The sequence below is a fragment of the Oratosquilla oratoria genome, chromosome 22 (genome assembly GCF_046742065.1).
Source record: "Oratosquilla oratoria isolate Oo_2021 chromosome 22, ASM4674206v1, whole genome shotgun sequence".
Classification (NCBI taxonomy): Eukaryota; Metazoa; Arthropoda; class Malacostraca; order Stomatopoda; family Squillidae; genus Oratosquilla; species Oratosquilla oratoria.
Window position 1 is genome coordinate 4,326,292 of NC_134798.1, and position 23,012 is coordinate 4,349,303.

Sequence of the window (23,012 nt, forward strand, 5' to 3'; positions counted from 1 at the left end):
CACCCTAAGGTTTGGGTCTTTTAATGTGCGTGGATGTGGTACAGATGAGAGTAAAAGGGAAGAGATAGGTAGTATGTTTGTGAGAAGAAAGATGGATGTGTTGGCTTTGAGTGAAACTAAGTTGAAAGGGAAGGGTGAGTGTAAGTTTGGGAGTGTAAGTGGGAGGTTATCAGGAGTGAAGAGAGGGCGAGGGAGGGAAGGGGTGGCTATTCTAGTAAGTGAGGAGTTAGGTAAACAGGTAGTGGAGTGGAAGGAGGTTTCCTCAAGGATAATGTGGATGAAGGTGAAACTGGGAAAGGAGATGTGGGTCTTTGTAAGTGCATATGGGCCTGGCAGTGAGAAGAGCATGGAAGAAAGGGAGGCCTTTTGGATAGATTTAAATGAGTGCATAGAGGGTTTAGGAAGAAATGTCAATGTAATAGTACTGGGAGACCTTAATGCTAGGGTGGGAAATGGTCCAATCGATGGAGTGGTTGGGAAGTGTGGAGTTCCCGGAAAGAATCGTAGTGGAGAGTTGATGGTGGAAATGTGTCTAGAAAGAGAGTTGATGATAGCAAATACAGTGTTTCGGAAGAAAGTCAAGCATAAGTACACATGGGAGAGGGTGGTGGAGGGAAGGGTGGTAGATAGAGCGCTAATGGATTATGTAGTGGTAAATAGGATTATGATAGGAAGAGTTAAGGATGTACATGTGCTAAGGGGAGAGGGTGGGGGAATATCAGATCATTTTTTGGTGGAAGGTAAGCTGAGAGTGGAGGATAGATGGAGAAAGAGGAAAGGGACAAAAGGTAGGGAGGTTCTTAGAGTGAACTCCTTGAATGAAAAGGAAAAGGAGAAGGAGTACGAAAAGAAGCTGAAGGAGGAGTGGGAGGGAGTAAAGGATAGAGCAGAGATGGGTGTGGAGGAGGAATGAGGATGGTTCAAGGAGGGAGTCTTAAAGTGTGCAAGGATGGTGTGTGGAACAAGAAGGACAGGGGGAAATAGAAAAAAGGGTAGTGAATGGTGGGATGAGGAAACAAAGAAGGTTGTAGAAGAGAAGAAGCGAGCATTCACAGATTGGTTACAAAAGAGGATGGGGGAGTCATATGAGACGTACAAAGAAAAGAAAAGAGAAGTAAAGCAAAAGGTAAAGGATGCAAAGAGGAGAGCAGATGTGAAATGGGGTAGGAGTATGACAGAAAATTTTGAAAGTAATAAAAAGATGTTTTGGAAAGAAATTAAGAGAGGAAGAGGAGGCGAATCAAGTAGGGAAGAAAAGGTAAAAGGTACAGATGGAGAGATGATAATGGAAGAGATGGCAGTAAGGGGAAGATGGGCAGAATATTTTAGGGAGTTGCTAAATGTGAAGGAGGATAGGGAAGGAAAGATAGCTGCAGTGGGAAATGCGAAGAAAATGAGAGTGATGAGTGAGGAGAATGGAGGAGTAATAAGAAAGGATGAGGTAAAGGCAGTTGTAAAGATGATGAAAGCAGGTAAGGCACCTGGTCTGGATGGATGCCATGCAGAATGTCTGAAAAAGGGAGGTTCAGTGATGGTGGACTGGTTGGTGAGGTTGTTTAATGTTTGCTGGAGAGAGGGTGGGGTACCGGAGGACTGGAGAAGTGCCTGTATAGTTCCTCTTTACAAGGGAAAAGGGGACAAGTGTGAATGTAGTAGTTTCAGAGGGATTAGCCTGTTAAGTGTAGTAGGGAAGGCTTATGGGAGGATCTTAATTGAGAGGATTAGGAGAGGAAGAGAGGGAGTAATTGGTGAGGAACAGTGTGGATTTAGGACAGGTAGAGGTTGTGTAGATCAGATCTTTGTGGTAAGACAGATATGTGAGAAAGCTATAGGAAAGGGGAAGGATGTTTTTTGGGCTTTTATGGATCTGGAAAAGGCTTATGATAGGGTAGACAGAAAGGCACTGTGGGAGGTTATGCAGATTTATGGGATAGGAGGAAAGCTTTTGGGAGCTGTCAAGAGTTTTTATGAGAGTAGTAGAGCATGTGTCAGGATTAGAAATGGAGAGAGTGAGTGGTTTGAAGTAAAGGTGGGACTTCGTCAAGGATGCGTTATGTCGCCCTGGCTGTTCAACTTATACATGGATGGGGTGGTGCGAGAGGTGAATGCTAGGGTAGTGGGTCAGGGATTGGAGATGGTTAGAGAAAATGGAGAAAAGTGGGAGGTGAGCCAGCTGTTGTTTGCGGACGACACTGCGCTTGTGGCAGGGTCAGAGGAGGGATTGAGAAAGCTGGTGGCAGAGTTTGGGAGAGTATGTGATAGAAGAAAGCTAAAGATAAATGTGGGTAAAAGTAAGGTGATGAGATGTACAAGGGGTGAAAGTGGCAGTAGACTGGAAGTGAACATTAAGGGAGAGCGACTGGAGGAAGTGGATAGTTTTAGATACTTGGGTGCAAGTGTAGCAGGAAAAGGTGGAGTGAAGGTGGAGGTAGAATGTAGATAGAGAGAAGCGAGTAAATGCCTTGGTGGTTTAAAGAGTGTAATGAGGAATAGACATTTGGGAATGGATGCAAAGAGGAGACTGTATGAAGTAGTGATTGTGCCAACAGCACTGTATGGGGCAGAAACGTGGAACATAAGAGAAGAAGAGAGAAGGAGTTTGAATGTGTTTGAGATGAGGTGTCTGAGAAGTATGGTGGGGGTTACTAGGCTGGATAGAGTGAGAAATGAGGAGGTGAGGAGGAGAACAGGGGTGAAAAAGGATTTGGGAGATAGGGTTGATGAAAGAATATTAGGATGGTTTGGACACATGGAAAGAATGAGTGAAGAAAGACTATTAAAAGAGGTATGGAAGGCAGATGTGGAGGGAGTGAACATGAGGGGACGTCCTAGGATGAGGTGGATGGATGGGGTGAAGGGGGCTTTGGGGAAGAGGGGAATGTCTGTTGAGGAAGGAAGGGAGAGGACGGAAGACAGAGGTGAGTGGAGAATGGTTGTATATGGATGATGTTGTGACTGCATGAGGAGGAATGGGCTGGGGGGTGGGGTAGTATGTGTGAGTCAATTTTGATGCTGTCCGAAGGGATTTCTCCGCGTCCTCTCATTATATGCAAAGGGGGACAGAGAGGGGGGGGGGGGTCGCCGATTAAATGAAGCGGCCTTGCTGTGGATGTACTGTGTCTTGCGACACTGCTTCTGACCCAGGGCGGTGGGCAGGGTGCAGGGATGACCCGTCATCCAGGAGGTGTTCGGATGAGAGGGAGGGTGGGAGGGGTGTGGAGTGTATTTAGGGATGAAATGGGTGGGAGTGTTTTTATGCCTTTCCCTTTCTGGCTACCTCCCTTGGAATGGGGAAAAAGCCTTGGTATATGTATGTATGTATTAGTATTATGGTTTTTATTAATATTGTTATTACTATTATTTTTATCATTATTGCTAGCATTATCATAATTATTGCATTTGTTCATTAATTATTATAATAAGTATGTCATTTTGTAATGTCCACTCTTGTTGCCATCTCTGGGAACACGGGGAGGTAGTGAGGTCCCCGTCATGTATAAATGCCCACAGCCCATTTTGCACACTATTCCTTTGAAAAAGCATACCTGATATACTAGTCAAGAATAAACTCAGAATAAGACTCTTGTGTTTTCTACTCCAACTTACATCATATATATATATATATATTTGTATAGACAAAAGTAAATGCTGGACTCATCAAAATAAGTTTATTCGTCTTGAACCCTGTCCAGCATTTGTCTTCGGGGATATACAGAGATAGCGAAGGGAGTCAATACAAAAGGGCATGCGTGCCACCCCGGGAAAGGGTGGCACACATGCCACCAGGTAGGACACCAATTTACAAAAAATCCATATCAATAAAATACACATAGATATACATATACACATACATATACACATATATATAATCTGTTAAACTAAATATAGAGGAATAGATAAATACAAAAACAGAAGAGACAAAATAGTCCCATAGAGTGAATAAAAAATCACATAGACAGGAGAAACAGCGTATAAATCAGGGTTGCGGAGTTGGAGAGAGTCAGAGGTTTTAGCTGGGAGTCGGAGTTGAAGGTTTTAACTGGGAGTCGGAGGTTTTAGCTGGGAGTCGGAGTCGGAATTCTAAGAGTACTAGGAGTCAGAATTTTTTATCCGACTCCTTAAGTCCAATAAAATTATTTTTTTAATATGGTTTCCGTATTTGGTAGTCAATTGAGTAGTCTGTAAGGTCTATATATATGAATAAAGTCTATTTTTTTTTTAATGTTTACAAAAAAAGAAATTTGTATAGACTTGAGCTTTAACCTCATTATTAACATAATAACACTGGTAGATTCAAGGAACATATGAAATATTTTGTTATAAGAAATTTTTATAGATTGAATTTTTAACCTAGTTATTAACGTAATGCGGGTGTATTCAAGGTACAGTACATATATTTTGTTATATTCTTGAAAGCTTTGTCTGCATTTTTACCATTACAGTAATTGGCAAGCCAATAATAGCTGTAAAATGCTGTCTATAGATGTGCACTGTGAAATAATTTGTTGCTATTGTGCAAATAGAAAGCAGTAGGTCTCATTATTCCAAGTTTAAAAAAAAAAAAAAAATGATGTTTTGTGTTGAGAAAATTTAATAACCATCCAGTATAGAATAGTTTTATAGCTAGTTACAGGATATATACCATTTATAGAAGTTTCCAGAATGTAGTTTTTATAAATGTTTCATTCATTCTATACTATGGGAGTTGTAGCCAGTGGAATGTATTTCTGTTTTTAATAAATATTCAATAAATATAATTATTAATTCAAATTCCTGAATAATTTGTCAATTGTCAAGTGACAGCTGATTTTTATCTTTAAATAATTTAAACTAGCTACTTTAACTTTGTTGACAGTCTAATTAATTCAAATTATGTTAACATCTAGAACTCCATCACGTACACATGTACATGACAGTGTAGACAATAGTAAATATCCACTACGTATGCACTATGCACGTACGTCTTCATGTGTGTAAAAGTCAATGGAAGTGTTTTTGTGTGGTTTACTGTTTTGTAGGAGCTATGTCATGCTGGGATAATGCCCTGAGATAAACTTTGACCAGTCTCAGAGGCCAGATAGGAATGACATTAGAGCATATGTCACAGCATTTGGTGATGACTGAAAAGGGGAGGAACAACAGCAGCTATGAACAGTGTGCACAGGGGAAGGTTGTCTCTCTCTTTCCTGAACTGATTCCTGGTTTTTATAACATGGTGAAATTAATTCTGCAGTAAGTACTAGGTAGGGCATCCTCCATTAACCTTTCCTCATCATGATTTGTCACATTTTTTCCTAATATTGTGATAGAAGGTTTACGAGAGAGGACAAATGAAATAACAGATGATTTTTTTTTGGGGGGGAGGGGAGGGTCACAAAGGAAAAAGAAAATATATAGCTTTAAGTGGCAACAGATTTGAAAGTGCTCATAAGCTGGTAGATGATCATGAGCATAAATAATACCATTATATATTTAATATATATGTGTTTATACGAATATACGTGCTTGTGTGCATATACAGACGCTCCTCTACTTATGTTCATTCGTTTTACGTTGGAACTGACTGTAAAAAAAAAAATTTTTGAGTGAATTTTTTAGTTTAGCGCGCTCTCCGTAGTTCAAACAATACCTGCGCATGATGCTGCGTCCATTGTTTACTTTGCACAAATGACAAACTGAACATGCCTTGCCTCATCCTCCTCCTCCTCCTCCTCCACCATCTCAATTTATGTTGCTTGAATTTAATTTATTTGAAATTAATGTTATTATTTTACAATGTTATGTGTATAATTAATGATTTAGGGGTGTTTTATAAGATACGGTAATAGAATTTACGGATGTGTAGTACAGTAACAACTTACGTTCATGTTCAACTTACGTTCGGCCATTCGGAAAGTAACTAAAACGTAAGTTGAGGAGCGTCTGTATATATAAAGCTGGGTGAGTGTATATGTGAGTATATTTATCATACAAGTGAATGTTTCACGTAAAAAATAGTACACATGAAAAATATTTATAAAATGCTTGCTGAATAGGTGTGGGAGGCTTGTATATGGATCTGCAGAATAGATTTCCACGTAGGAGTCAAGGAGTTAAGGAGTCGGAATTGGCATCCTAGGAATTCTAGGAGTTGGAGTCGGACCTTATACCATCCGACTCCGCAACTCTGGTATAATTATATGTCCACCTAAAAAACAAAAATATGGGATGTGGTCCAGAGACAAGCAAAAAGACAATTATCAAGCCCAGAAATGATACCGTCACGAGGAGTGGTGGGGGGAAAAAGTCAAAGTGCTGCAGCACCTATAGGAGGGGCAATACATCACTGCCGGGCTGGGTGCCTTCTGTCCAGGCTGTCCCTAGTGCTCTCATAAATGGGGTTCAAATTGACGCATCTATTAACTCTAGCCTGGTCACTTGCTCAAGCTTCTAAAAATAGCCTCACACCTTTACCAGCCCCTTTAGATTTGATACCTGCATTCTCCCAATCCATCCCATGTTGTTGGTCTTTGCAGTGTTTCAGTATCGCTGAGTTCATACTCCTCCTATTTACTGCCCTACGATGTTCTTGTAGTCATGTCACCAACTTACCTGTCTCTCATACATAATGGGCCTCATAATTCTTGCACTTTATATCATACACCATCCCCATCTGATTGGCTACACTTTCTATATCTTTCATCTTCGTCAAAGCCCCATGCAGTGTATTTATCTGGTTGTATATTATGGGAAGGGGAGCTATACTTGTGGTGTCCCATCTCTGTATCTTGCAGTGTCTTAATTGCTGTTAAATTTGTGTATGGTTTTTGCACACACTATTGTTTTGTCTAGTTTGTTCCATACATCCACCACTCTGTGGGGAAAGCTGTCCTTTTTCAAGTCTCTTCTATAACTGCCCTTTTTTGAGCTTCCTTCCATGTACATACATACATATACCAAGGCTTTTTCCCCATTACAAGGAAGGTAGCCAAAAAGGAAAAGGCATAAAATCATTCCCACCCATTCCATCCCTGAATACACTTCACACCCCTCCACCCTGCCTCTTATCTGAGCACCTCCTGGATGACAGGTCATCCCTGCACCTTGTCCACTGCCCTGGGCCAGAAGCAGTGTCGCAAGACAGCACATCCACAGCAAGGCCGCTTCATTAAATCGGCGACCCCCACTCTCCATCCCCCCATGCATAAAAGGAGAAGACGGGGAGAAATCCCTTCGGGTTGCGTCAAAATTTGCTCACACATACTACCTCACCCCCCATCCCCCCGCCCATTCCACCTCATGCATCACAACATCATCCATATACAACCATTCTCCATTCACCCCTGTCTTCTGTCCTCTCCCGTCCTTCCTCAACAGACATTCCCCTCTTCCCCAAAGCCCCCTTCACCCCATCCATCCATCTCATCCTAGAACGTCCCCTCATGTTCACAACTTCCACATCTGCCTTCCATACCTCTTTTACTAGTCTTCACTCATTCTTTCCATGTGTCCAAACCATCCTAATACTCTTTCATCAACCCTATCTCCCAACTCCCTTTCCACCCCTGTTCTCCTCCTCACCTCCTCATTTCTCACTCTATCTAGCCTAGTAACCCCCATCATACTTCTCAGACACCTCATCTCAAACGCATTCCTACTCCTCTATTCCTCGCTTATGTTCCATGTTTCTGCCCCATACAGTGCTGTTGGCACAATCACTCCTTCATACAGTCTCCTCTTAGCATCCATTCCCAAGTGTCTATTCCTCATTACACTTTTTAATCCAACAAGGCATTTACTCTCTTCTCTCAATCTACATTCTACCTCCACCTTCACTCCACCTTTTCCTGCCACATTTGCACCCAAGTATCTAAAACTATCCACTTCCTCCAGTCACTCTCCCTTAATGCTCACTTCCAGTCTACTGCCACTTTCACCCCTTGTACATCTCATCACCTTACTTTTACTCACATTTATCTTTAGCTTTCTTCTATCACATACTCTCCCAAACTCTATCACCAACTTCCTCAATCCCTCCTCTGATCCTGCCACAAGCGCAGTGTTGTCCGCAAACAACAGCTGGCTCACCTCCCACTTTCCTCCATTTTCTTTAACCATCTCCAATCCCTGACCCACTACCCTTGCATTTACCTCTCGCACTACCCCATCCATGTATAAGTTGAACAGCCAGGGCGACATAACGCATCCTTGACGAAGTCCCACCTTTACCTCGAACCACTCACTCTCTCCATTTCTAATCCTGACACAAGCTCTACTACTCTCATAAAAATTCTTGACAGCTCCCAAAAGCTTTCCTCCTATCCCGTATATCTGCATAACCTCCCACAGTGCCTTTCTGTCTACCCTATCGTAAGCCTTTTCCAGATCCATAAAAGCCCAAAAGACATCCTTCCCCTTTCCTATAGCTTTCTCACATATCTGTCTTACCACAAAGATCTGATCTACACAACCTCTACCCGTCCTAAATCCACACTGTTCCTCACCAATTACTCCCACTGTTCCTCTCCTAATCCTCTCAATCAAGATCCTCCCATAAGCCTTCCCAACTACACTTAACAAGCTAATCCCTCTGAAACTACTATATTCACACTTGTCCCCCTTTCCCTTGTAAAGTGGAACTATACAGGCACTCCTCCAGTCATCCAGTACTCTACTCTCTCTCCAGCAAACATTAGATAATCTCACCAGCCAGTCCACCATCACTGTACCTCCCTTTTTTAGACATTCTGCATGTGATCCATCCAGACCAGGTGCCTTACCTGCTTTCATCATCTTAACAACTGCCTTCACTTCATCCTTCCTTATTTCTCCTCCATTTCCCTCACTCATCACGGTCATTTTCTTAGCATTCCCCACTGCAGCTATCTTTCCTTCCCTATCCTCCTTCACATTTAGCAACTCCCTAAAATATTCTGCCCATCTTCCCCTTACTGCCTTCTCTTCCATTATCATCTCTCCATCTGCACCTTTTACCTTTTCTTCTCTACTTGATTTGCCTCCTCTTCCTCTCTTAATTTCTTTCCAAAACATCTTTTTATTACTTTCAAAATTTTCTGTCATACTCTTACCCCATTTCACATCTGCTCTCCTCTTTGCAACCTTTACCTTTTGCTTTACTTCTCTTTTCTTTTCTTTGTACCTCTCATATGACTCCCTCGTCCTATTTTGTAACCAATCTGTGAAAGCTTGCTTCTTCTCTTCTACAACTTTCTTTGTTTCCTCATCCCACTATTCACTACCCTTCCTTCTATTTCCTCCTGTCCTTCTTGTTCCACACACCATCCTTACACACTTTGTGACTCCCTCCTTGAACCATCCCCACTCCTCCTTCAGCTTCTTTCTGTACTCCTTCTCCTTTTCATTTTCATTTAAAGAGTTCACTCTAAGCACCTCCCTACCTTTTGTCCCTTTCCTCTTTCTCCATCTATCCTCCACTCCTAACTTACCTTCCTTCCATGTACCCTAGTATTTCACTTTCCCAATTTAGTAAGTCTTCTTTATCAAGGACTTCCCAATTTCTCACGATTCTGTAGTCAACAAATCATCTCTCTCTCTTCTTTGTTTCATATATACATACATATACCAAGGCTTTTTCCCCCTTACAAGAGAGATAGCCAAAAAGAAAAAGGTATAAAATCATTCCCACCCATTCCATCCCTAAATACACTCCACTCCCCTCCACCCTCCCTCTTATCTTAGCACCTCCTGGATGACGGGCCATCCCTGCACCCTGTCCACTGCCCTGGGTCAGAGGCAGTGTCACAAGGCACAGCACATGCACAGCAAGGCCATTTCATTAAATCAGTGACCCCCCCTCCCCTCTCCGTCCCCCCATGCAGAAAAGGAGAAGACGGGTAGAAATCCCTTTGGGCTGCGTCAAATTTTGCTCACACTTAGTACCTCACCCCCCACCCATTCTACCTCATGCATCACATGATCCATATACAACTATTCTCCATTCACCCCTATCTTCTGTCCTCTCCCATCCTTCCTCAACAGACATTCCCCTCTTCCCCTTCACCCCATCCATCCATCTCATCCTAGGACATCCCTTCATGTTCACTCCCTCCACATCTGCCTTCCATACCTTTTTTACTAGTCTTTCTTCACTCATTTTTTCCATGTGTCCAAACCATCCTAATACTCTTTGTTTCAGAGTGGGTAATTCTATTTTTGACAATCTCTTCATATGACAGTTTTGAAAGTGTTGAGGCTATCTTTGTAGTTTCTCTTTGGATTCTCTCAACTTTCCATATATTCTTTTTGGGACTGGGTGACCATGGTGTAGCTGTGTATTCCCAATTTTGGCCTTATCAATGTGACTTGTATTTTCTTCACCATTTCTTCATCCAAGTAAGTAAAAGGTGCCATTGTTGATCATAGCAAGTTGTACGTTTCTCCGGTAATTTTGTTTATCTGTTTATTGGGATATGTCTTTTTCAGATCCCACTTTCTTTACTTCCTTTGCACCAATTTTATTGTCCTGATATCCTGTTTTTACTTTTTCCAAATTCCATTATGCTACATTTCTTAATGTCTAAGTCCACTTCCCATTTCTGACTCCATTCCCAAACCCTTTTCAGATCTCTGCAGTGACAATCTGTTTTAGTACTCACTTTCTTCAATAGTTTTACATCATCTGCAAAGAAGTTCATGTAACATTCCACACCCTCATCCATGTCATTCACATAAATAGCAAACATTATTGGAGACAATACTGATCCCTGTGGAACTCCACCAATCACCTCTTCCAAGTAAAACTCTTATCTCTGTTCACTACACTCGTTTTTCTTCCATGCAAGAAATCATCCATTTCAGTAATTTACCTTGTATCCCTCCTATGGTTTCCAGTTTTTTAATATTTTTTTGTGTGATACTTTGTCATAAACTTTTTTAGGTCTAGAAAAGCACAATCAGGCCATCTATCCCTTTCCCATATTATATCTAGTAGTCTTGAGTAGAAGCATAAAAATTTGCGGCACATGATCTTCCCTGTCTAAATCCAAATTGTCTTGGATTTAGTACATTGCTCTCTTCCAGATGTTTTATCCATTTATTTTTGATAACTCACAAATTTTGGATACTGAGCTTGTAAAGGAAACCAATCTGTAATTTGTTTGGTCTTCCTTGTTTCCTCCTTTATATGTTGGTACAATAATGGCATTTTTCCAGTCTTCTGGTATTTTTCCTTTGAGTGAGCAACTTATTATATACAGTAGAACCTCTACATATGAATTTAGTTCATTCCAGGACCTACTTTGTATGTTGAAATGGTTGCATGTTAAATAAAATATCCTCATAAGAATACACTGTAATTCATTTAATTCGTCCCACAGCCCAAAAACCTATGATAACTCCTTAATAAATACTGTACTGCAGATAATTACACATAGCAATAAAACAAATGCATTACTGTATATAAGAGAGATGTAAAAAAAATAATGTATAAGGAAATAATCAATAAAAAGGAGTTTTTATTGTCACTTTACCTTAGAGACAGGCGAACGGAGGTGTAGGCTTGGCGATGCAGGAGACGGTAGGTGTGGGTAGAGAGGTGGTGACTGAGATACGTATCGTAACTTAGGCTACTCTAACTTACACTAGGTGAACTTTAAACTAACTTAGCTTATATATGCGAAATTTCGTCGACTTCGTATGTTGGAAATTACTTCGGGTGTAGAGTAAAATATTAGATCAAATTTCACATTGTATTTTGGAAAATTTTATGTTTAGGCAATCGTAAGTAGAGGTTCTACTGTATATTGTTTATTAGTTCTTTACATTCCTTTAGCATCAAGTTTGCAATTCCATCCAGGCTGTGGAATTTCCTGACATCAAGGTTCATTATTTGGTCCATTATTTCTTTTTGTGTCACTATTATTTCCCTCATGGGGGGGGCTCACTTCTTGTCCTTCATCCTGGTGTTATACATTTTCTCTAGTGAGAACTGACTTGAAATGTTTGCACCAGTAGAGGACTCTGAGCTCATGTTTACATTTCATTTCACTGCTTTGCCACTAGTGGTCTTCTCTGGCCTGTTTTTTGTTTCTTTCATTTTTCTTCAATACTCACTGTTACCACTGTAATTAAACCATCTTGGGCATCCATGAGCATTCCCTTTCCCATTCAACACAACCTAGGTATCCTGCTATTGTAGCACTGTTGAAACATTCTGTTTTTAATGTATTTCTTGGGAGTTCCAATTTTTATATGTTGTCAGTCTGATCGTTTGTATGTATTTACCTAGTTGTATTTTGTGGGAGAAGAGCTATGCTCGTAATGACCCACAGTTGTTTCTTTCAGCATCCAGTTCTTTCTTAAAATCATATATAGTTTTAGCACTCACTGATTTCTCTTTCAATTTGTTCCATGTATCTATTACTCTGTGTGGAAAGCTGTTCTTTCTCAAATCTCTTATTTAAGTAGGTCATCCCTATCAAGGATTTCCATCCCTTTCATAATTCTGTAGATGGTTATCAAATCGCCTCTTTCTCTTCTTTATTCCAAAAATTTGGTTGACTACAGTGTAAATTTTGTTGAATTTTCTTTTATGTTATGTTACCCTATTATGTTATCTTTTCAAGGCTTAAGTATAAGGGGCTTCCAAAAGTTCATGGAAAAAGGACAGTATGAAAAAAGGATTTCAGTTATGGTGTTTATTTTTCAACATATGCTCCATTAAGGCCAATATACTTCTGTACACATTGATACCAGCTGTTAAGTCCGTCTGAGTAAAACTGAGGATCATGCGATCTGAACCATGTCAAAGCAGCTCTTTTTACAACTTCAACTGATGGATAATTGGTACATACATATACCAAGGCTTTTTCCCCCTTACAAGGGAGGTAGTCAAAAAGGAAAAGGCATTAAATCATTCCCACCCATTCCATCCCTGAATACACTCCACACCCCTCCACCCTCCCTCTTATCTTAGCACCTCCTGGATGACGGGTCATCCCTGCACCTTGTCCACTGCCCTGGGTCAGAAGCAGTGTCGCAAGACTGATGGATAATTGGTACCTTATAATAATTTCTTTTAAGTTTGGAAATAAAAAGAAGTCGAATGGGGCTAAATTGGGGCAGTAAGGGGGATGTTGGATGATTTCCCATTCAAATTCATGTTGCACAGATCTTGTCTGCCAAGCACCGTGAGGGCATACATTGTTGTGGTGGAAGAGGATGCGTTGATGCAGGTTTTTCAGGGTATTTTTCTAAGATTTTTTTGGACAGTTTTCTCAAAACGCATTCATAATAAGCAGATGTACAGTGCTCGACAAGGAAGTACGAACGGTTTGCGAGAATGAATGATGAGGAGAGTGAATGAGTCATAAATCAATGAACAAAAGCTCACTTCATACCTCTAATACTTTGATGGGTGGCCTTTACGTGCAATGATCTCATGAAGGTGGTTTGGAATGGAAGTGGCATACTTGGCAAGATGTGCAGGGGTTATACTATCCCAGGATTGGCGAATGGCTGCCTCGAGCTTGGGCACAGAGCTTGTATCTTTACCCTGCAGGTCTTGTTTAATGTGGTTCCACAGGTTTTCTATTGGGTTTATGTCAGGACTATTGCCTGGCCAGTCTGCTATGTAAGGTATATGACAGTCTTTAAGCCACTGAGTAACACTACGAGCAGTGTGGGCTGGGACGTGATCTTGTTGAAAAATGTTAGCACCTGAGCTATTAAAAGAATCCTCCAGGGGGGTAAATGATATGGACAAGGAAGTGCGAACAGACAAGTGGGCGGAGCTAAGGGTAGGGTTTATGATGCATGCTATCAATCATCCCTCAGTTGCCTCTTAGCCTTCGTGGGGAGGCTTTTTGTTCCGTGAGTGTTCTGGTGATGCCACCTAGGCGGTCAGTGTTTTTTGCAGACAGAGGTGCTTTCTAGCCTTGATATGGGCAAGAGCAAGTATTTATCACAAGATCATAGCTTTACATAAATCTGGTCACCAAAGGAAATAATAGAGGAGGTTGGGGTTGGCAAGACGTCTGTGTGCAAGTGGGTTGCTATTTTTAAGAAGGAAGGTGGCTGTGACACACCTGGTTACAAACCAAGGAAAAAGGACCCCAAAAAGACATCCCCTCATGCTACTAATGTTATCAAGAGACAGTTAGAGCATAATTCACATGTTACCGCCAGAAAAATAAAAGAAAGTATCCCGGGACTCTTTGGGGAGGTTAGTGTGCGAACAGTTAGCCGTCGCATTCACGACCTTGGGTACAGAAGCCACTGCCCGGTGAAGAAGCCTCTTCTCACTCTTAACCAGAGGCGCCGTAGGGTTGAGTTTTGCAAGAAATATCTTCAGTGGGATGATGACAAGTGGCTGAATATTATCTGGACCGATGAGTCCACCTTTACTGTGACTGGCAATAAGGGTGGAAACGTGTATCGGCTTGTGGGTAGTGACCCTCTTGACCCCTGGTATGTTCAACAAACGGTGAAACACCCTGATTTTCTCATGGTATGGGGAAGTTTTAGTGGAAGAGGACTTGGGAGCCTTGTTGTACTACCAAAAAATGTAAAAGTGAACCAATATGTTTATTGTGAACTCTTAAATGACCACCTGCAGGATTCTTTTAATAGCTCAGGTGCTAACATCTTTCAACAAGATCACGCCCCAGCCCACACTGCTCGTAGTGTTACTCAGTGGCTTAAAGACTGTCATATACCTTACATAGCAGACTGGCCAGGCAATAGTCCTGACATAAACCCAATAGAAAACCTGTGGAACCACATCAAAGATATGAGCTCTGTGCCCAAGCTCGAGGCAGCCATTCGCCAATCCTGGGCTAGTATAACCCCTGCACATCTTGCCAAGTACGCCACTTCCATTCCAAACTGCCTTCGTGAGATCATTGCACGTAAAGGCCACCCATCAAAGTATTAGAGGTATGAAGTGAGCTTTTGTTTATTGATTTATGACTCATTCACTCTCCTCATCACTCATTCTCGCTAACCGTTCGTACTTCCTTTTTGAACACTGTAAGTATTTCTTATTCTTGAGGAAGTCAACCAGCAAAATCCCATCTTCATCCCAGAAGACAGTGGACATGACCTTCCTCTTGAACGCCCAGATTTTGCTTTGACTGGTCCACTTCCACCTCGGGGCAACCACTGCTTTGATTGAATTTTGCCATCGGGATTGTACTGGTAGAGCCACATTTCATCCCGTCACAATTCTCTGCACAAAAGCTTCAGGGCCTTCATCCCACTTGGTCAAAATTTCCATCGAAAGATCTGCCCTTGCTTGCTGCTGATCTGGGCCCAACAACCTAGGGACCCATTGAACAAAAAACTTGCTTAGCCCCAAACTCTCTACCGGAATTGTGTGTGCAGAACCCTTGGAGATGTTGAATGTGTCTACTACTTATTCAGTGGTTATTTGTCTATTCTTTTCAGTCATGTTGTGGACAGCATCAATGTTTTTCTCACAAACTAATGTTGATGGCCTGTCACTGCGGGGCTCATCTTCAATTTTGTTTCTTCCACTTTTGAACCGAATTAATCATTTGTAGGTTGTTAATTTCTTTGGGGGCATTGTCACCATAAACTTGTTTCTTCGTGAATTTAATGTTTGTCCTGGTCTCAAATTTGGTGGATTACATGTTGCTTGAATGGTGCCTGACTCCCAATTGGTGGCGATCCATTATTACCTGCATTTATGGGTTCATGTTTGAACTTGTTATAACATGGTACAAGAATGTCCAGGTGCATTGAATTCAAATTCTATCCATATAATTTTAAGTTATGGACTTTTTCCATGAACTTTTTGAAGCTCCCTCATAGATACTCCTTGTGCTCTTTGCTCATGCTGTTCCAAAACATTTAAGGTGTCCCTCTGTTGTTATAGTTTGTATGAACCCTACATATTTTCTGAGCCAGTGTCCCTTCCAGTTCATCTCACCTTCCAAATGGCCCGCAATATAGAAACAAACCCAGGCCCCTACACAAGTTCTAAGTGCACAAAATCAATCATATATGTATACAAGTACAACAAGTGTCACTTATAAGATCTTTAAGAATACATTAGGGTTTCCACAACTGAGATGAGGAGATGGTGAAAATAATCCAAGAATGTGGTGGTATGGTGTCCACACAAAATAAATTTTATAAATAAAATTGAGAAAACAGTCAGTCAGTCAATTTATTGCCCCAGATATTTCTTGCAGGAGACACATGGATGCCAGATAACTGGCATCATCCACCAAATTGACCCATAAGTCACTCAAGGAAGAAATATTGTGTTGTTATATGGGTATGATAAAGGTGGAGCAGTGTAGTATATGTTTAGTGTCTTCTGTATGGTAGTTGCATCTAAAGCAGTTTGTTTCTGTGGCCTGGCCAATTCTGTGTTGATATTGTTTTAATACTGAATAGTGACCTGAATATAGTTGTGCTAGTGTGGTTCTTGTACCTCTTAGCTGGAAGACAGTGCTGAGTAACCTAAAGCAACTGAATTTCAAGAACAAAAAGTCTTTACTATGGAATTTACCAAGGACCTACATACCAGCCTTATTCAATGATTCATAAGTGATCTCACACAAGATGCAGATCAAAGCACCAAAGTGATCACCTGTGTAGATAACCTGATAATAATAACCTAGCATAGCAAATACAGGTACTTCTCGTTTAACGACCTACTCGGTTAACGACAACTCGGAGTAACGACGGGCTTTATGACATTCGTTTAACGTAAATCTCCCGAAGTTATGACGTCGTGTACAATAATTAAGTTGGCTGAGGCAAATTTGTATGATGTTATAAATGAACTTGTACGGTGGATATTAGCTGTGAGGTAAAGTGTTCTGAAGCTTAGGTCTACATTACCATCCTGCAAGCTGAAAAAACTACCTGGGGTACAGTACTGTATATACCGGTAGTGGTAAATTTTTAGTTTCGACCAAGGGCGCAATATAGCAATAGAAAATTAATTATTAATTTTGTAAATAATAATGTATCAACGTAATATGCAATTTTGTGAGCGGAAAAAAAAGGTGCTAAAACAAATTTCGTAAGTAACGAAGTCATGTCGGACGAATGGTACACCGTGTTTGTTATGATAGATGCCGATGTCGAAGAAATGAAAGGATGATAAATTCGTCTAACCTAAACTAAACTAACCTAACCTGTGTTTGATAAATCATTACCTGCAAATTAAATGTCATCCGGCTCGTCCTCGTTGTCGTCGTCATGAGAGACGTTGGCAGACAAGATGGCGTCCCGATCCTATGCTACCGACTTCGTTCATTAGCATATTTTCTTGTAGCATGGTATTTTTTACTTTCATTTCCGCCCACAAAATTGCATATTACGTTGATACATTTTAATTTACAAAATTAATAATTAATTTTCTATTGCTATATTGCGCCCATGGTCGAAACTAAAAAAGTACCCCGGTATTCAATATGGAAAGTCAGCATACGCGGATTTGGTCATATACGGTAATTTCAGGAACCTAACCACCGTAAATAAACAGTAAATAAAGTTTTAATGTACTGTATAAAAGAGGGAAAATACACGAAAATAAAGATACATGTATTGCTGGACATTGTACATACAGTACATGTACGTATATGTATACACTCGTCCTTGTTGTCGTCGTCGTGAGAGACGTTGGCAGACGACAAGATGACGTCCCGATCCTATGCTACCGACTTCGTTCATTAGCATATTTTCTTGTAGCATGGTATTTATTACTTTCATTTCTGCCCACAAAATTGCATATTACGTTGATACATTTTAATTTACAAAATTAACAATTAAATTTCTATTGCTATATTGCGCCCATGGTCGAAACTAAAAAAAATACGCCGGTATTCAATATGGAATGTCAGCATATGCGGATTTGGTCATATACGGTAATTTCAGGAACCTTACCACTGTAAATAAACAGTAAATAAAGCTTTAATGTACTGTATAAAAGAGGGAAAATACATGAAAATAAAGATACATGTATTGCTGGACATTGTACATACAGTACATGTACGTATATGTATACACTTTCGCTTAACGACCAATTCGGTCAACAACGGCGCGCTGGTCCCAATGTCGTCATTAAACGAGGAGTGGTTGTACACAATTGTTTCTAAGAATACACAAATACACTTAGACAAGTTAGAACAATAACTCAGGAAAAAATGGAATGGATACCTTCTCTTAGAAATCCTCAGTAGCTTTGGTCACACTAGATAACTATGAAACAAAAAAACATTGGATTGTAAAATTAAATGGCCAAACTTTTCCATTGGAAAAATACCAAAAAGTTGTGGGCCTCACTTTTGATACTTGTATGACTTTCAGCCCACACATCAGAGGTCAAACCGTAGAAAGATACAAGAAAATGTATTAAGATAACAAGCATGGTCTTTTGTCAGCAGAAGGAAACTAATCACAGTCTACAAACAGTTCTTAAAAACCAAACTTGACTTTCTATCTATAGTACAATCCCTAACAATCAGAATAACAAACATAGATACCTTACAAACAAAGCATTGAGAATGATAACAGGATACATCAAAATCACCTTAATATAACATTCCATTCTGGAATCAAACTCTTCCCCATAGAACATCACAGGAAAATGATAGGTACCCAGTTCCAAACAGTCGGCTCTATCAGAATTGGTGTGTCATGACATGCCAATTCTGATGGCGAGGAAGAGACCGCCCCTTAAAACAGTGGCTCAAATATGTCTGGAAAGTTGGCATGCCAGAGGCAGGTACAGGCTAGTGAGATCAATGATGTCACGGAGCCTTGAGTAGATTAGTTACCACTGGGCTTTGTGGTAGACTGATGAGTTTTACTGTTCTCAGCAAATCACGTGTTTTTTCTTCCTTATCTCTTTGCAGTATTGTGTTCATTGCTGAGCAATGGGCTTAGGAAAGGACTTGAAGAAGGACCAGTTGGCAAGTATTGCTGCCCTGGTAAAGGGAGGAAAGTCTAATAAAGAAATCAAGCATAACTTGTATTCCACTGCATTCTGTACAGAGGTGGACCAAGCATTACCATGACGCTGGTGGTGCCAACCCAGAGCTCCCAATAAAAAGGCCAGGAGAAGTTTGTAAGACTATGCTCAGGACCTTGGAGGTCTTGCAGCACCAAGTTGAGAGGGAACCTTGCATTTCTGCTAAAGAATTAAAACACAAGAACCCTCAACTGCTGGCCCATGTCTCTAAGTACAGTGCAGATTGCCTCCACAGTGACCTTGGCTATAAGTACTGAACACCTTGAAGAAAACTAATTATTACAGCCAGGTAAAAGAAGAGTCAAATTTGTTTTTGCCTGATATACCTTGCCTGGGATCAGGACAGGTGGAAGAAAGTGTTGTGGTCTGATGAGGTCACCTTTACCATTACTAGCAACGAAGGAGGGGAGATAAGGATACGCAGTGGTCAAGATCCCTCCTCCCACAGGTACAACGAGGGGACTCTCAAACACCCTGACTCAGTCATGGTCTGGGGTGCTTTTTGGTACCACAGTGTTAGAAAGCTAGTCGTCTTACCAAGGATTGTTAGTCAACAAGGAGAAGTACCTGGAGCTCTTGGCAGACCATCTTGAGGACTGTTTTGAGATCTGTCAGAGTGAAGTGTACAGGCAGGAGGCACCTGCTCACACAGCAAAATTGGTAACTGGTTGGCTGGATTTTGTGGGAATTGAATATATAAAGGATTGGCAAGACAGTGAAAGCCCATTTGAAGAAGAATGACACATCAACTGTGCCAAAATTTGTTGCTGCCCTGCAAAACATGTGGGCTAACTTCTCTCCATCCATCTTCCAAAACCTCACCCTCTCTGTTTCCTGTTGCCTCAGGTCTTGCTTGGAGAATAAAGAAGGATACACCTGACATAAAATCTATTCTTGTTGTTTTATGTGCGAATATGATGTGACTGGGGTATAGAATGATGCACACCAATTGTGATGGCACGGACTGTATAACAAGAGCCCTCATCCCTGCTCACCCAAATCATTACCTGACATAACACAATAAACTGAATACAACCAAAAAGCTACACCAGTAGCACATAACTCAAACATCTACAATAGCCTATGACCTGCCCTTCACTCCACATCCATACAGAAAGTACATTCAGTCTCTAATCACAAAACAAGTACTTTAAGACTGATCACCAAACTGTATACTCTGTCAACCTAATATAAGAATCTCTCCCAAGAGAAACAGAATTGAGAGAATACAAAGGGACTAATTTTTTTTTACATAGTATGGCCCAAAACCATTTGGCTTTAGAACAAAATTGTAAAGTAAGTCACAGCAGGAAAAGTTATGGAGATAATCTAACTCTTCACTCTGGTAGAATGCTTAAAGGGGGCTCCCCCCCCCCCCCCCGAGAACTCCTTGGGCTCATATCTCGCTTTTGGTTCATCCAATTGCCTTGAAATTTTAACATGTTGTTTGTTCATGTAAAAGGATGCTATTCTGTAAATTTAATCAAATTTGGGTGAATGGTAGTGGCTACAAAAAAAAAAGATCTTTTTTGACCTCGCAAAATTAATTTTTCACTTAATTGCTTTGAACATTTTATCATAGAAACTTTGTTGATACATCTAAATTTTGTAGGAATTAGTTTTCCATGTTGGTTTTTTTTTTTTTTTTGTCTTCGAAGGATTTTTTCTTTTACTTTTTATTTTTCCGAAAAAAAATTTTTAGGGCTCCTGATTTTTTTATTATTATTATTATTATTATTATTATTATTATTATTAAAAAATCTAATTCCTACAATTTTTTTTATTGTTGTTGAAGTGTAAAATGATACCTAAAATAAGTTGATCAGAGTTTTACTGATTTTGTGAGATTATTTGAAGTCCAAAAAACAACATTTTGAGATATCGGCCTCTATTTTTTATTTTTTTATTATTTATTTTTTTTCCCAATTTTTTCCCTGTACTGCCATGTGTATTCATCTGATTGGTATAAAATTTTCTCATATGATTGTTTATACATGTTGACTTAGTGGAGAATGATGAGGCATTTGGTCCCCCTTTCTAAAGAAAGTACAGACGCTCCTCTACTTACGTTCATTCGTTTTACTTTTTCGATTTTACGTTTGAACTGACTGTAAATAAAAAATTGTAAAAAAAAAAAAAAAAATTGAGTGAATTTTTTAGTTTAGCGCACTCTCCGTAGTTCAAACGATACTTGCGCATGACGCTGCATCCATTGTTTACATTGCACAAACGACAAACTGAACATGCCTTGCCCTTATCCTCCTCCTCCTCCTCCCCCATCTCAATTTATGTTGCTTGAATTTAATTTATTTGAAATTAATGTTATTATTTTACAATGTTATGTGTATAATTAATGATTTAGGGGTGTTTTATAAGATACGGTAATAGAATTTACGGATGTATAGTACAGTAACAACTTACGTTCATTTTCAACTTACGTTCAGCCATTCGGAAAGTAACTAAAACATAAGTTGAGGAGCGTCTGTATTAACCACTTCCATACTGTGACGCCTACTTAGGCAGCATGATGAGCAAGTGGGTACTCAATGATGCCGACGTCGGCATCTTGATTATATTTATTGTAGTCGTATCTACGTAACTTCCATTCTCTCTAAACTGGCTTTATCATATTTTCTATGGTTATCAAAATACACGGGTGAAAGAGAACGAACGATTGAGCACTGACTTTATTTTTTATAATGCGATTATTATAACGCAACATCGCACGTCGGGCAGCTAATGCTGCCAGACGTGCGATGTGCCTCGGAGTGAAGAGGTTAATCACTCATAGGTAGCCAGGCAGCGATAAAACACTCTCCCCTTCACCTCTGCTAGTTTCTCCTTGGTTTGAAGAGTCTTGATGCCTTTTCTTTTTCCCTTTACCCTTCTTGATGTTGAATATTGTCACTATTGCAAGCTTACGTTTGCAGGTCATCTTGCAAGACGAATACACTTAACCCTTGATTTAACGGACAAATGCGTGCAAACCCTTGTCTGTTATTTGCAAAAGTCTGTTATTTGAAAATCGGGTCCGTCCATTACCAATACTAGATACTAGACATAAGTCTGTTATGTACAAAATTGTCCATAAGGTTTCGGCGTGCACATACGTATTAGATATGTAATAAAAAGCTACAGTACATACTGTATGTATAATGATGTACATTACATATAAAGAAGAAATTTAGCCATTTCTTACCTTGAATCTAGTTGCTGCTATTTACATATGTACAATACTACCAGACATCTATCGGACAATTTTTTTATTTTATGGACTTTGTCCGGTATTTGACTTACTTCTGGACACCTATCGGACAAATTTTCATTTTGCGGACTTCATCCGGAATTTCACTGTTACTACCGGACACACTTTTTTTGTCCGCTAAATCGAAAGTCTGCAAATTTGAGGTCTGCTAAATTGAGGGTTGAGTGTATAAGAAATATTGCAGGAACACAACGTAACAACCTCTCTGATGTCTGCATAGGTAGTGAAGAGGCCAAGCTAGGAAGACCACACTCTGTGGGGAAGGGATGCCATTCGTCGAAATTTATATAAAGAAAAAATTATTTTAATGATAGGTCTATGTAGTTGTAAGCATTGAATGATACCTTATTTTCTAGCGCACGCGTCATGCTATGACGCCCGGGTCATTTAAAAATGGCATCGGGGGGGGGGGAGAATTGAATTTTTAGAAAAAAAATTCACCAAGTGATTGTTTTGGGTAGCAATGACAGAGTGAGTGAACAAAACTGAAAAGTGAAATTTAAAAAATATTTGTGAAAAATTTACCAGGGTGGCCCCCCCCTAAGCTGAAGAAAATTGTCAGGCATTGGTCTGGATACCCCATATTGGGTATTGCATGTATAAAATTTATGTAGTTGATAGTTTAGAGACTTTAATGATATCCCTATGGATCAGAATTATACAAGATTCTTTTATGGTTAGGAGATTAATCCCCACTCAAAAAAGAATGCTGATCACTCAACAAGGTTTGTTAATATGGGTTCCTGATATGCCAAGATATAGGGGGTGCCATGGAAA

General features: G+C 40.1%; 1 protein-coding gene across 3 annotated transcripts in view; it reads left to right on the forward strand.

Annotated features, from left to right (window-relative positions):
- Positions 1 to 23,012, forward strand: part of LOC143037408 (death-associated protein kinase 1-like) — a 385,396-nt gene that overhangs the window by 13,108 nt on the left and 349,276 nt on the right. The gene's annotated exons all lie outside the window — the stretch shown is intronic.